The sequence below is a fragment of the Dromiciops gliroides genome, chromosome 1 (assembly GCF_019393635.1).
Source record: "Dromiciops gliroides isolate mDroGli1 chromosome 1, mDroGli1.pri, whole genome shotgun sequence".
NCBI classification, from domain to species: Eukaryota; Metazoa; Chordata; class Mammalia; order Microbiotheria; family Microbiotheriidae; genus Dromiciops; species Dromiciops gliroides.
Genome location: NC_057861.1, coordinates 646769938 through 646786164, shown reverse-complemented (window position 1 = coordinate 646786164; position 16227 = coordinate 646769938). Strand labels below are relative to the sequence as shown.

The window sequence follows — 16227 nt, the reverse complement described above, 5'->3', positions numbered from 1 at the left end:
CTTTCTATCTGTGTGACTCTGGGAAAGTCACTTAGCCCTCATCACCCCACAAAAAAAAGAAAGAAAAGCCTCCTATTCAAACCTCACCCAAGTCTGGTTATCAATATATGACCCCAAGAACTTCACCATTTCTAGGTCTGTTTATGAATGCCTTTTCCCACATCTAGCAACAATAATCATTCCTCAACCAAGACCATCCTCAGGGTATAGAATTTTGTGGCATAAAGCCTGGATTTGAATGAGTTTCCTCCTTGACACATTCCCCCTTTCCACTGTGCTATGTGTGACAAACCTTTATCTATTTATATCACCATTTAATTAGTCTGTGTGTATATGATTTGTTTTTAGTTGTGCCCCATAATAATAAAGCTCTAGTTTGTATCAGCTTCCTGATTACCAATTTCCTAGGAATTCTTTAACCCAGGTCTTTAATACAAACTGTGAGATCAAATAAAGGAAAAGCAGATATTTTCCAGAATTACATAAATTCCCAAGTAGAGATGTAATACTGCAAAAGAACCTTACACCATGCCACATATCATGAAATATTAAGAAATTTATTCAAGAAATAGAAATAAATAGTTCAGCAATCTGGGTACTCATCTGATTTAAACCCCTTTAAAAACATATAGGTTAGGGGCAGCTAGGTGGTGTAGTGGATAGAGCACCGGCCCTGAATTCAGGAGGACCTGAGTTCAAATCCAAACTCAGACACTTGACACGTACTGGCTGTGTGACCCTGGGCAAGTCACTTAACCCCAATTGCCTCAGCAAAAAACAAAACAAAAAAAAACCGTATAGGTTATTAACCAGACTAGATTTGGGGAAATGGCTTATTTGTCAAAGATATAACATTAATAAATATTTTGCCTAAAATGTGATTTCAATGATGAAAATTTTAACATATCCAAATCATGTGAATTTAATGCCAAAATATTGTAATAAGGATGACCGAAAGAAAATAGGAAATAATATATTTTAAATAATATAAATATGATGTTGAATATATGTCAATATAGTTATTATTTTAATTTTTCTCAAGTGATCCACAGACTAATTGTTGTCACAATGATTCATATGCTTCAAAACAAAGGATCCATGATTATTTTTGCATGGATAGCTTCTGTGGATGAAGATAATAACACTTCTATAAATTAACAGATGATTTTTGAGACTTTCTGAACCTAAAAAATCATAACTCTATTCTGATTATGAGCCCCTCTGAATTTAACTGAGCTGGCCCTCCAGACATAAAAAGTGCAGTCCCTAGGGACAATATACCTGAAGTGCAGTGCATAGGGACAATATACCTGAAGTCTTTCCAGCTTGGTAGAATATACCACTCCACACGCACACGTCACATGTTTTGAAAACCCCAGTTAATTTCCATACTTCAATAAGGTATAGAAATTTATTGGGTAATGCTTTATCCATTATTTAAATTAGATATGTAGGATACATACAAACACACATATCCACATATGTGACTGTATATATAGAGACACATATCTATATATGTACATACACATGTGTGGTTTTCTGTATGTGTTTATATGTGTTGGGCGGGAGTGTGGTATAATTCCATAGATTGTGTGAATCCTCAGTATTGAAAATCCTCAATACAATAAAAATCAGCAATTTATATGTCTTTTATACTCTTAATTATTGCCTAGTGTACTGAGAGTAACTTTGTTCATGGTCATATATTTCATAGGTTTTAGAGGCAGGACTTAAACTCAAGTCTTCCTTACTCTAAGGCAAGGAATTCATCCATCCACTTTATCAAACTGTATCTCATGGTAGTGGTGGCTGGGATGGAGGATGGGACAGGAAATAAAATGCTCTAAACATTTAGTTTATTTAAAAAACAAGATAAATTAACTCTTAAAAAGATATTGCTTCAGTTTTTCCAAGATAGTGACTATTTATTCTCTATTCAAACTATTCTTTTCAGTTTATCATTGTTCTAACCATTATATTACACTGAGAAGCTTTCACTTTGAACTAAATTTTCATTTTGCTTTTCCTTAAAATTCATAGAGCACCGGCCCTGGAGTCAGGAGTACCTGAGTTCAAATACGGCCTCAGACACTTAACACTTCCTAGCTGTGTGACCCTGGGCAAGTCAGTTAACCCCAATTGCCTCGCTAAAAAAAAAAAAAAAAAAAAAATTCAATTTTGAATCATTGAACTGAACCCAGGGAAACAATGTGTTTCTCCTAAAAACATAACATTTAGTCATGTGAAGTTTCTTATATTATTTTTGTTTTGATATTTCTCAACTTTAATTTCATTTTAATTTTTGGTAGAAATAATTTTTCTTTATTATATTGAGATGAACTATTCAGAGATGGTCTTCGTAAATTTCATTACAGCATTGTTATTTCAAAATGTTTTGAAAAAATGAGACATCTTTCCAGATCTAGTTTCACAAATCTTATGGAAACATATTAAATCCCAATTTTTAGAATCAATCATTACAAGCCGCTAAGTGGTGCGTGGAGAGCCTCAGTGATCCTGCAGTCTGGGGGGACCTGAGTTCAAATCTGCTCAGACTTTACTAGCTAAGTGACCCTGGGCAAGTCACTAAAGCCCTAATTGGGGAGGGAAGTTAAGTATTTTTCAGGTAAATTATAGGTAGAAAAAGGGGGGTTACAGAGGTATTGGGGGACAATGTGAATTGTCTTTTACCTTGCATATTCAAAGCTTTGAACCTTAATTTTCATCTTTTTAATTTTCTTTTTAAATATTTATGTAGCTCCTAGTAGAAACACTCTTATTCGCTTTTTTAAAAGTCACATTCTTCAAAATAGTTAGCAAACTAAAAAAAAATAAACTACCTACTACCACACAAATGTGTGTCACTCAGCGAATTCTGGATACAAATGTGAATAGCAATAAGTCTTAGAGAATCCTACTATATTTTTATTACAGTTATGATTTTGATGAAACATAGCATGGCATAATAAATAGAGAGCTATCTTCAGGTCCATCCGCTGAAATAACTTTCTATATGCTCTTGGATATGGCACTTAAGTCTGGGATAGCACAGGCCACTCTCTAAGGACTTAAATTGGAAAGCAGTTGCAGATATGTATGGGCTTAGTGGGAGATTTCTGGCATTAAATTTGAATTAGACTTCCTGATATAAATTTTTCCCTTTACTTTTACAGTTTGCATGGCTTTTAACTTATAACAATTGTGTGTTCGTCATGACTTAATCTTTTATTACTCAACTTGCATTTGTGGGAGAAATTTGGGGAAGTAAATATATATTAATCTCGAGTCTGATTTCAGTGTTCTCTATTGACCCTTGTATTTATTTTACCAACATGAACATGATTTCATTGAGGCCACCTGCATTTAGTTACTTTTCTACCTAGAAAAAACGCATCATTTTCTTTCTACTAAGCTATATTTGTTATTGGATAATTTGAAGTCATTGCCTTTGTCTCTTTCTCCTTCCCCTCCCCAGTGTATGCACACACCACAATTTCTAGCCACATCTTTTTCTTACATGTGAAGGGCAGCTAGAAAACAAGAATGTCCAACAACAAACACAACAAGACGCTGCTACCTGTAAAAAAAGATGATTAAGGGGTACTATCTCTTCTATTGTTTGACTTCATATATGACATGTTAGGATTTTGTCCCCCCTGAGGGTAAGAATAGTACTGCCAACTGTGATTAAAAACATTACTCAGTGCATTAGTAACATCCTAGTAATTAAACATGTTGGGTATTGGAAGATAATTTCTTTTGTGACATCATCAAAAATATTTAGAATATGAACACTCTTCTGTAGCACTTATGTGATTAAATAATATTAAAACTTGACACAGGCAAAAAGTATTCTTTGTGACCTGTTTGGCATTAATATAAATAATTTAAACTACTTAAAATTTTTATTTTAATATAAACTATGACACTATAATTCTATGGTACACATAAACCTATCCTTGCATAACTGACACATTAGATTTGTGTACAAGGGATTCATTACTATGACCAAAGATGTTGATAATACATAGGAGAAAGAAGAGAACTGTGTGATTTTGACCTATCTCTAGGCACATCATTCAATCTTCTCTAGGAGTTCTTTATCAGGCTCTCATATCTTTCTTCTTCCGAAGCAAGCAGGACTGTTCTTTAAAAAATTGCTTTCTTTTCTCATATAAATTATTTTAAAATAAAGATATGTTACTTCATATGCTTTAGAAATGTCGAATTAAAATTTATACATCCATATTTTAATGTGGGTAAATTTTTAACTAATTAAAATGTGCCTACAGGGAACTAGAACTGCAGTGGGAAAGGGGTAACTAAGTTCTTCTTCTTGTTTTTGTATTTTGGGGTTTTGTTTTGTTTTGTTTTTCCTGCCCAAAGCCCTACTACTTACTTGACAGAATTATCTAATACAAATGAATTAGTCTCTCAGGGCTTTGTTCCTCAGTTGTAAATTGGACAACATATCTATAGTGTCCCTTTAGATAACAAAATGATTATAGCCCATATGTGTGTGTGTGTATGTATATATACACACATACATTTATGTATATGTAATTTAAAATAATATTCAGTAGTATATATTAAATAGGAAATATTGAGTTATCATTGGTATTGTTACAAACTATGGAAGTTGGTCAAATAAATACTATTGATAGATTTCCCTTTTTGCTGATGTAAAAAAACCCCTTACATGCTTTTAACAGCACAAAAACATGTAGCCAAAAACTAATAAAATGACTAACATCTCCTAATGAGGCAGAAGACTACTTTAGTAGGGAGGTGATCGTTTGGAGCAGAAGACCTGCCTTCAATTTTCTCCATAACCTATGTCATAGTCACAAATGGGTCTGAGCCACTCTTCTAAGTGGAACAATTAGTCCATAGCAAGAATTTGAAAATCAGGGGCAGCTAGGTGGTGCAGTGGATAGAGCATGGGCCCTGGATCAGGAGGACCTAAGTTCAAATCTGGCCTCAGACAGGTAACACTTACTTGCTGTTGTGACCCTGGGCAAATCGCTTGACCCCAATTGCCTCACCAAACAAAAAACTAGTTTGAAATCAGTGGCCCTCATTTCTAATACTAACCCTACTATTTATTATTTGTGTCATAATGAGAAAATCCATTACCATCTTGGGATTCAGTTACCTCATTTCTAAATTGAGAGGATTGAACACATTGTTTCTAATGTGGTCCCTTGTCTCTATGCTTTGATTCTATGCACATCAGCAAATGAACAAAAAGTTCAGAAATATTGGCTTTCCCAAGATATTGAAATTTTTATAAAAATCCTAGTTTACTTGAGGCTTTACAAAAATAAAAAATGGTATAACAGAGAATCATCATTAGTTTACTATTTTGATACTCTGTTTTCCTTCCGAAGGATGGCTGAAAAAAGTATGTAACTGTTAAAGTAAAGGATAGGCTCAACTGTATGGAAAAATAAAACTAGAAACTATATTATTTGATCATCAAAAACATTTCCATAATTTAAGGAGACATGAATATATTTGATTTTACAAAGTACAATTCTTCCCACCTGTCCTCCACACCCTTCAACACACATACACAATTTTAGATCTCAGTGAAAGCCCTTGAAGATGTTTTGATTGAAACATTGAGAACTTTGAAGGCATGGTTTCCTTCTTCAGTAATCCAAATTAGTTATTTGTGAAGAAGATAATCTAATTCTCTTTTATTTTTTCTTTCTAAATTTACTAATCTCACATCCACAATTTTTAGTTTTTCCAGCCTCAGCTACCTGTTTTAAAATCATCAGGGACCAAAGAAATATCATGCAATTCAAGCTCAGAAAGACACATTTATGACACATCAGCAATTTCATCGATGTGACTAAAGTATAAAAATACATGTGAGCAAAATATTCTTGCTTCAGAAAGCATAGGAATTGGAGGGTATTTATAATTTGACATTGTGGAAGTGAAATCTTCCTTCAATTATCTTTTTTTTAATAAGATAAACTCTCCCCCAAATCAAAGATATCATTCAAATTTGGGGGTATTTTTTTCCTTTAAATCTTTTACTTTTAAATTAACAAAAAAAGCTCTACCCTTTCTTTTTTCTCCTCTTCCTATTTTTGGAGACTGGTAGTATAGGAAAACTTCTGAAAGTTTAAGTCCAGCCTGTATTCTATATCATTAACTCCTTCCTCTTTAAAATTCTTACCTAGCCTTAATCACTGAATGGGAATTGCCTCAAGCAAACTTAGACCTGGGAAAGGCTTTAGTTTAAAAGACCAAGGTCTCCCACTGCATCAAGTGCCATCCCCACTTGTCCTGATAAATATCTTGCCACTGGACCCAGATGGCTCTGGAGGAAAGAGTTAGGTTAGTGACTTTGGCACAGCCCTGCCTTACTTAAATACAACATTACAAGTCGTAAAATCACCTCCCTGATATCATGGTCCTCTTTAAGAATGAAGGACAAGGGGGGCAGCTAGGTGGTGCAATGGATAGAGCACAGGCCCTGGAGTCAGGAGTACCTGAGTTCAAATCTGGTCTCAGACACTTAACACTTACTAGCTGTGTGACCCTGGGCAAGTCACTTAACCCGCATTGCCCTGCAAAAAAAAAAAAAAAAGAATGAAGGACAAACAATAATATACACAGATATACCTTTTCCATTTTTTGTGTGTATAACATTTATAGATGTTTATAGTTTTTACCCTGGATTAGCATAAATACAGTGTTTGCTTCTAATGAGTTTCAGTGAGTCTTTGTAAGTTCTAAGACCAGTAAAGTTTTTATTATTATGAACACTGTACAGTATATTTTGTTTATTCAGAAGAATGCAATCCTCTTACTCAAAACTTATCTTCCCAGTAAGAATCACATAGGACATCCAGCTGAATGTACAATGAAAAATCTTGAAACTGTAATTAATTTAGTATACATAAATTTGATGCATCTTTCTAAAATTCATTACACTATTAATGAATGTTGTAAATTACATTTAGTTCAATAGTACAGTAACATTATCCATAGTAGTATTCCAGCATCCATTTATTTACATTTTGATAATATTTGTTGGGTTTTTTAAAGTACTATTTTCATTGGATGGTAGGGAGTTGTCTCAAATTCTGGTCACATATTAGTATGTTGCTATTATTATACTATCATTATTTCTTAAAATAAATGAATAGAATACCCTTCATTTTTCTCATTAAAGATTATTGATCTATTTAACTGATGAAAAAATACATGCAAAATCTAACAAAAATCCATCATCTTCAAAGGAGATTAGAATTTTGTGCATTTCAGCATACTGTTATTTACTTAAAATTGAACTTGAATAAAACAAAAAGCACTTAAAAAGTAATTTAAGTAATTATAGCAAGATTTTGTACTTCAGCCATCATTAAAGTTGTTTGTGGTTGTTTTTTGTGATTCCTCATTGTGTTATGGATCTGAGCTGGCTTCTAGAAAGTTAGCATTGGCCAGTCTTACTTAGCTGAAATGGTTTTAAGTATTAACTGAAATGATTTTGAGTGTTTCTTCCCAAAATTAATGAGCTAATTTCAATGAAACTCATCCCAAGAAGAGTAGGTCACCAAGTAAGGAATTTTTTTCCAAGTCACTACCGTTTCTATAATAGAAAATTACATATAGTGAAAAGAGCAGTGCAATTAGAGTTGAGTGGTCTTTGTTCATATCATAGTTCTGATATATTCTGTAAAACCATTGGGCAGGTCACAATTTATATGAGCTTTGGATTACCTTATCTATAAATGAGAAGAGTAATACTTATATCACCATAAAGTTTGCATGATTATTTTGAGGAAAGTATTTTACAAAGCTCCAACTAGAAATCTGAGCTATTATTCTTATTCAAGTCTGAAGATTGTAAACTGTATTGGTGCAGGGATATCCCACATGAATGAAAACACTGGTTTTCAAAGGTAATGTAGCTGAATAGGAGTATAAATTTAAAGCTGAAAGAGACTCAGAAGTCACTTGATTGTGGTTAAAGAAATAAAAGGGGCAAATGATATAGGCAGAGGAATATTCAAACATTGTGCAATGGAAGGAAACTTTATATTATATACATATTATATCAAGGTTTTATTATATTTTGTGTTATATAGAAAATTCAGGAAGCTATGGTAGACTAGAAAGAAAGCTGAACATATTGTTTCATCTTCCATTGATAATTATCTTTGTTCATGTAAGGAAGTCCCAATCTCTCTAATCCTTTATTTGCAAAGTTGGAATCTATTTACATGTCTTCTTCACCAACCTATTGTGAGCAAATACCTTATTAAAATTTAGTCATATGTAAATGTGAATTATTAATAGTCATTTGAGATAATTGTAGGGCATTTCAGGAATGTAAATTTAATCATTTATGGGTGTATTTTGGTGTCAGGGGGGCACATTACCTGTTCTTTCTGTCCCCTTTCTGAACTGGGATTCATTTTTCTAAGGTTCATACTCAGTGTTCTTTGTACAATACCTTGAATTTTTTGGAAGCCTAACAAAAAAATGTTGATTTATATTTGTTCACACAGTCTAATAAATGAAATAGAGCTTAGAGGGAAAGAGAATGAACAAAAGATTCAGATTCCTTTCATGCATAAATGCAATCCATTCAAACCGCAGAATAAACATGCAAAGTTAACATTTTCTTGTCATTTATGGCAGCCAATTAAATAGTTGTTTGGACTTAATGGCCTAAATCAAGTCACAATTAAATGCCCATAAATCAAGGGGATATCAGTAGGCATTGACACCTATCTTGTTACTTTTTATTTCATTGTTGCTGTGGTTGTTTTATAAACATGGATTACTAATAAAGAAAATAACTAAAGGTTTTCTTTTTAATTTTTAAAGACTAGAATGGGTGATGGTTTTTATTCGTTTGGAAACAAAAGCAGAGCACAATCCATAGACCTATTATTTGCGATGGCTAAGTAGTAGAATGGGGAACACCTTTATATTTGTTATCTTGCTACAGTTTTTGTCAGGAAAGACACCTCAGACCAACTTTAATGGCAATGATCAATATTAAAAATTCTAAAATAAGATAGTCATGAAAAACACTTGCATTCCATTAATTCCATTAGGCAGTAGGGAAGGTGAAGTGTAATTCCTCTTCCCTCTCAGTGGGAGTTTGCCCTGAAATCTTTCTGAGGGTACCACTGGGTAGTTGTATGGAGGCAAGTAAAGTTGCCCCTGGGAACACTGTTTCTAAGAGATGCCAGTGTTCAGCTCAAGTAGAGATGAGTTTCAAGTTGATGTACATCCCATACAGCAGTAAAAAGATATAAGATATCGACACGCTCAGCTGCATCTTGTTAAAAGCTTCCTGCGGGTTGGCAGAATGAAATCTTTATTTAAAATACACAAACTATCGTCAAGGGAAAGAAGGAAAAGAGAAAACGGTAAAAGGGCCAAATGCTTAACCCACCAGAAGCAGCAAAAATGGAGAAGTGGTCATATTGCCTTTGCAGCAGCAGCTACAACACAATGTGACTAGCTGACCACATCAGCATCCATCTGCTCATACCATGATTTCAAGGAGCATTATTTCTTTTATTATTAATTATGAAAGTTTCCGGGGAAAGGTAAATGTATTATTATGAATAACAGGAGGGGAAATAATATCTGTCACTACTTGGCAATGAGTACAGTACTATAATGAGTGAGTGAAGACATGAAAGAAGCAAGGATCCAACAACATTACTACTGCTGTTTCCCCTCCCCCTTCTCCTTGTGCATCCTTGATACCTTGAGGTATCAAACGTTCATACAATTCCCTCACTGATAGTTCATCTGGAAATGTTTCTTAACACTGACAGGAAGAGAAAGAGACAGTTTTAAGAGGGAGGGAGGCGAGAAGGGAGAGTAATATGGAAGGGAAAAGAAGAGGAAATGGGAAGAAAGAAAGAGGGAGAAGGTGATGGAAAGGAGAGTGAGATAATGAGATTGCACAGTAGGTCATCTTGGATATGATAAATATCAGAAAAGGGGAGGATATTTTCTGCAACTACAAACAAGAGTGAGGCAATAAATCACCACAGATTTTTGATATATTATTATTATATACACATCTAAATATATGCATGAATACAAATGTATGCACACATGTATGTATATGTATACATATATACATATACACACATACATTATGAAATTCCTAAAAGGTACTCTTACAATGCTTGTCTAAACCCGGAGGGATGGGAGAAAGTTAAATAACAATAAAGAAAAAGATCAGAGATATTGGTAGTGGAGGAATCAAGAGGCAGTAGGAAAGTGCTTAAAATAAAAATAAATAAAAAGGGGGCCTTACATCCCCTTTTAAAGAAAGGATCACTAACATGGATTAATATTTACTTCTATTTTGAAAGTGAAATTTCAACCAACATGCATCTTTGACTTGTAAATAATGTATACTATGCATAGCTTTTTATTTGTTTTGTTTTGCTTTTCCCAAAATACCACTTACCAGTTAATACTTTGGAAGTCACACCTTTACAGTCTTCATATTAGGGAATCGTTTTGAGACACATAATTATTTTGCCTCCAAAAGGAGTGGTTCAGGCACAATTCGAGTGTGTGTAGGCCGGGAGTGGGATTGGGGGTTGCTCTGGAAACCTCATGTTCAGACCTGGAAAGGTGAAGGGTTAAGAGACCAAAACTCTCCTTCTTGACCTCTTTCCATTCCCTTCTGTCTCAAAAACATCACTGCATTTTCGCTGCTTCTAACTTGTTCCTACCTAGAAGTCTACATCTGTTGAGAACTTTTTCATCACTCAAAAGCTGCCCCTGATGGTCGGAACCACTAGAAAGGAAAGGGGAAAATCCACCACTATTCTAAATAAGTACCCCAAACTCTAGCCATCCCTTCAATAGAAAGCTTGAGATTGTTAAAATTACTCCGAACAACTATCTTAAAGAAACAGTCCCTCCTCCACCTGACTGTCCAATTTCTCACTCAAATAACACCTGCTGTTGGGCGCCTGACTTCTAAAATAAAAACTACCCGTCTGCGACCAAGTACGAATCCCTCTGTGACCCACTTTATTTTTCTTCCCCATCCCCGACCTCTATTTGATGTTCTGGCCCTTGGCTCTGCCAACTAGGGTTCTGACCAGCTTTTCCAAGGTCGCCTTCCCTTCTACCCTCCCGCCAAACAAAACCTCAGGACCTTACGATAAGCAGCAGAGGAGGAATCCACATCTGGAAAGGGGAGTGTGTGTGGTGGGGGGGTGGGGGGGTGAATAAGTCCTCTGTAGCGCTAGTGGACAAGGAGAGTGTCAAGTCCAGCTCTCCTAGAGTGGAAGTGCGTTAACCTGGAGCTCTCGGATCCTGCCGAGAAACGAGAGACTCCAGGGGTATCCACTTGAGAAACACTGCCTTGCTGCCCTGCCCAGCCCTGCCGTGCCCAGCCCAACACAGCCCAGCCCTGCCCTGCCCTGCCCTGCCCAGCCAGCCTAGCCCAGCCCAGCCCAGCTCAGCTCAGCTCAGCTCATCCCATGCTGGCCCGTCTCTGCTCCCTCCTGCAGCGCAGCCGCCTCCCTGGCCTCTCCTCGCTCGGTGCCTTCCCCGCCCTCCTCCTCTACCTCCTCTCTCTTCTTCACTTCTCCCTCTTCTTCCTCCTCCTCCACCCCCGCCCGATCAGGCTCGCCTTGGCCGGCCTGGGGAGCCCGCACATCGCTGCTGTCAGCCATCAAGTGGCTCGTTAAGGAAATGCAGGTGAGTGCGTGTGGCGGAGCCGCTGCCGCGGCTGTTGGGGGATGTGGGGTGTGTGCGCGTGTGCGCGTGTGTGCCTGTGTCTGTGGGTGCGTGGAAGACAGCTAGCGAGTGCGAGCGAGCGAAGGCAGCGGCGAGTAAGAGAGCGGAGCGAGCGAGCGCAGCGAGGGCTCTCCTTGTCCGCGCCCCTAGCTCTCGCTCCGGCAGCAGCCAGCGGCAGGAGCGCGCGTGGCAGGCAGCGCCTCCTTCCCTCGCTCCCTGCCTCCCTCCCATCACTTGGACCGCGGCGCTGACTCTGCCTGAGTGTCTCGGCTGCTTCCAGCCAGGAGGCTCGCACTTACTTCCCCCCTCCCTTCCTCCCTCCTTCCCTAGCCGAGCCCAACTGCTCCTCCAGCTCCTCCTTCTCCTCTTCCACCTCCCCTTCTGGAGAGGACTACCATCCTCAGCTGGGAGAGTGCAGGTACTTTGCCTTCACCGAATACCTCGCAGGACCCAAGCAAGCTTTCTTGCTACCTTTTGGTTTTCTCTCTTGCGAAAAAGAAGAAATCACTTTAAAACAAAGCAAGCAACCCAAGGCCCCCCACCAAGCTCAGACCCCCCCCCTTCGCCCAGGGGCTGAAGTGCATGTGCTTTCTTCTCTCTTGCAGTTCCTCCGGGCCTGTGTGGAATAAAACACAATTCTTTATCTGACTGTTAGGAGAGGGAAGAGAAGACTCCTCAGGGTTTCCAAAGAGGTCCGGGCTGGCTACCTTAGTAAGTAACCGTGTTGATCTATCTATCTATTTTTCCCCCCTCTAAAGGCGTCTCTTCCTTGGAATGTTTTTTTTTTTCTCCTTCTTTGTAGTTATTCAAGGTAACCCCCTACCCGAGAAACTTATGTAACTTAAAAGAGTGTGTGAAGAAGTGGTTTGCCAAGCTTGCTTTTCTGGGGAAGAGCACTTGCATTAGGGAAGATGAGCATGAGTAGGATTCGGGTTTTGTGTAGATTTCTGTGGCTCCCTTTTTTAAAGAGATGCTGTTTGAGAGAGGGTGGCATTGAAATGTCAGTTTGTTGTGGAATGAATGGACAGCTCCCGCTTGAGAGTGTTTGAGTTTGAAATCTCCCTCCTCCCCACCACACCCCCACTCCCATTTCCACCTTCAGTCCCCGTCCGGCACCCACCCCCGTGGCTTTAGCTGACTCTTTTTTATCTTTAATTCTGGAGGTAACCAACAGGACGTTTGCGTTAAGGACAAGTTGCTTTTATGGATTTGAAAGCAGGTTGTGATTTGGTAGTGCTTACAAGTAAAACAACAGCAATAATAACTGTATTTTAATTAAAACAATATGCCACTTGGAGAATTTGGATCAACTTTATAAAGAATGCTAACCGTGCTTTTTAGAGAACTGAAGCTTGTGCTGTGGTATTGTTGGCAGTGTAGCTTACCGGCTATGACAAGGGGCTGGCAGTCAGTGACAGGTTTAAGGTGTTTGTTAAGTCTAAACGTCTCTGCATCAAAAACTTTTGCAAGCGTTGTCCCTCTTGGGTCAAACATCATGATGTCAGCAGTTGCTGCATTTCTATTGGGGGGGGGGGAGAGAGAAAATGCTTCCTCCCCATTTATCAAAGGGTTAACAGTTAACTGAAATAAAAATAGATACTGTATAACATTTGCCAATATTTTGTGATATCCAAATAAAACCTTTGTGTTATGTCAGGAAAAATATAGTTGAGTCAGTTTGTTTTGCACAACTAAAAGATAATCAATAACATTTCAGCATTTTTCCCCTTTATTAGTGCCAAATGGACTTGGAATCTAATTCTCCTTGCATTGTTGCATATACAGTAGGTACAGTATGACTCACAGTTTAGATAAAAGAGACCTATTTTTTAAATTATGAGCCTTTCAACAAAATTGCTATTACACTACCTAGGGTAAGATTGCAGTAGGTAGAAAACTTCATCTGTTTTCTCTTTTACTTTGTTTTCTGTCCTCAAAATTCAACACTTTCATTAATTACAAAAAAACTCCTGTTTTTATAAATCTAAACTTGAAAATTCACTGTTCTAAGGCAAAACACCTTAATTATTTTCCTTTGCAGTGAAACATCTCATTCTCAAAATCATAATCTCTGTGTTTTTCTTAAGCATTCCCCTTAATGTTTTCTCTAAAAAGCATTGAAGTAACAGCCTATTGGACAGTGATAGCTGAAAGTCAAGTCCTAGATGGGAAAATACCTTTCCAAGTTGCTATGGACACTCACTAGCCATCATGACATGTCATACATAATGGGACATAAGTTTTTTAGAATGAGAAAAAAATATTTGCTAGTGGTTGTTTAATGAATTTGCTATTATGGAATCCTGAGAAATAGAAATTAAAATTTTATAAAGGAAATGTAATTGTTTGATAAGCAATATTTTATTTCAAAATCAAATGAGTTTTCCTAATTAGATGCTATATAGATCACCACTGTGATAGCTTTCATGCAAAAAAAAAAACTTTTAAAAGGTATTTAATTAAGAAATTAGTAGAACAAATGATATTTATAGCACATGATGTATGTTGTGATCAGAAAAAGGGTGGATGATATGAATTGTAAAAACAAATTATTCCAAACTCTAAAATAGGGTTATACCTCAAGTGACCAACTCACGGTTTATGTTAAATAAGTGATAACTCATTTAGTAGCATGGAAAATATTTTACACTAAATATTTGCCAGAATTTTTCTAATGATGTGAAGCTCTTAGATTTTTGAAAGGGATGTTTTACAGTGGATATGAAAAACAACTTGACACACATTCTGCACTTGGTATAATTATGCTTTAATGCTGTGAAAAATGACCTGAGTTAAAGACTCTGCAATTAAAGCATGCACACATTATGTTTGATCACTCTCTCTCTATAATAATACAGGAAAATGTCAAATCTGGACAGGCTGGCTAATTGCAGTCAGATTTTTCTTTTTTCTCCTTTTACTTTTTTGTTTTTATTTCCATGCTACAGAGGTAGTTGCTCCTTAAAGTTGATGGAAGAAAGTTGCTAGTGTCAGCAGTAATGTGTTTTATTATGCAATTGTTCTTGTTATTCAGATCAGATAATGGCCCTATGAAATACATAAGCAGTCTGCAGGGAATGAATGATTAATTCCTCTAACGTGTGCTTACTAAAGGAGTTCTTACTAATAAAGTACTGTATACCTGTATTTGCTTACAGTTGCAGTTAGTGAAAGCAAGCATGCTTATCTTTTCCTTTGCTATAAACATATAGTTTTACATGTCCACTTTTGTAATCAACATAATGTGATGATGACTTCATACATTGATACTTTGATGTTTTAATAACTATTCGGAGAAAATTATAATTCCTTTTTTGTATATTTTAAGGTAAGTTTAGATTCTAAATTAATTAGCACCTATAGTGATGAAAGATGTTAATATAAGAATTCCTTAGTATTGTAAATCAAATTTATAATGTGCAACATAAAATTACAACAGTATGTTTGTTCTTAGTAAGATACATCAGTCATATCATATGCAGATGTCACATTCTACATATTCAGAATATTTTACATTAGCAAAATTAAGATAAAATGAAAACTAGGACATCAGAGAACATGTATAGCAAGTTAAATTTTTCAGAATGACTACTAATGAAGATTGCAATTGCTATGGTTACCAGGGGTATGAATTGTTTAGCAGATAAAGTCAGAAATATCTATGTAAGCTTCAGAGTTTATATACTATTTAAACTAAATTGTGAAAAAGGGTGATGGACTTACATTTAAAATAGTGATTTGAGAAGTGATCTGAAATTTATTCAACAAGTTGGAAATAGTAGGATCTACTAGCTTATATATTTTTTAAAAAACTAGGCAAATAATTTTAAATGGTGTCTTTTTATTTTATTTCCAATTTTTCACTTGCCTCAGTTAATGTGGCCAATATAATTATTGACTGAAGTAAAGTTTTGTCTCCTGAGTTGATGGTGTCTTTTTTTTTTATGGTGTTTTCTTAATAGTGTCATACACTATGCACTGATAATACTATTGAGGCACAATTAATTACTCTGGACGAGTAATTTAATTTTTCAAAAGCAAATATTCAACTTATGATTTTCCTGAATTTAAATGGTGGTTGAAGACTGTCAAATAATGGAAACTGCTAATACTAATAAATACTAATTCTACAAAAGATACTGATTAGAAAGTATTATTCTGTATTCACTTCTACAAAGACATGTGAATTGAACATAGACCTATGTATTTGATTATGATTTCTCCATAACTAGGAAATTTTTCCTTTATTTTAATGCATTTGCATAAAAAATTTACAAGTCCTTCATAATAAACCATACAACTTATATTGTTAGTCAACCAATTTAGTACCATAGTTTTAAAACCTGTACTTGCCCAAATCATGATCCAGATTCAAACTATTCAAAACTTATCGAAAGAATAAAGTTATTGTCCTGTGAAGCACTCCTCTTACTTAAGTTTTACACCTGAAGTGTATTATTTTGCATG

At 36.1% G+C, this 16227-nt stretch overlaps 1 protein-coding gene across 1 annotated transcript in view; it reads left to right on the top strand.

Moving 5' to 3' along the window:
* Window positions 1-11801: 11801 nt before the first annotated feature.
* PTPRD (protein tyrosine phosphatase receptor type D) overlaps window positions 11802-16227 on the top strand; it is a 2680207-nt gene continuing 2675781 nt past the window's right edge. Inside the window, 2 exon segments of the mRNA XM_043972034.1 lie at window positions 11802-12178; window positions 12366-12471. The gene's annotated coding sequence lies outside the window, so the exon portion shown is untranslated.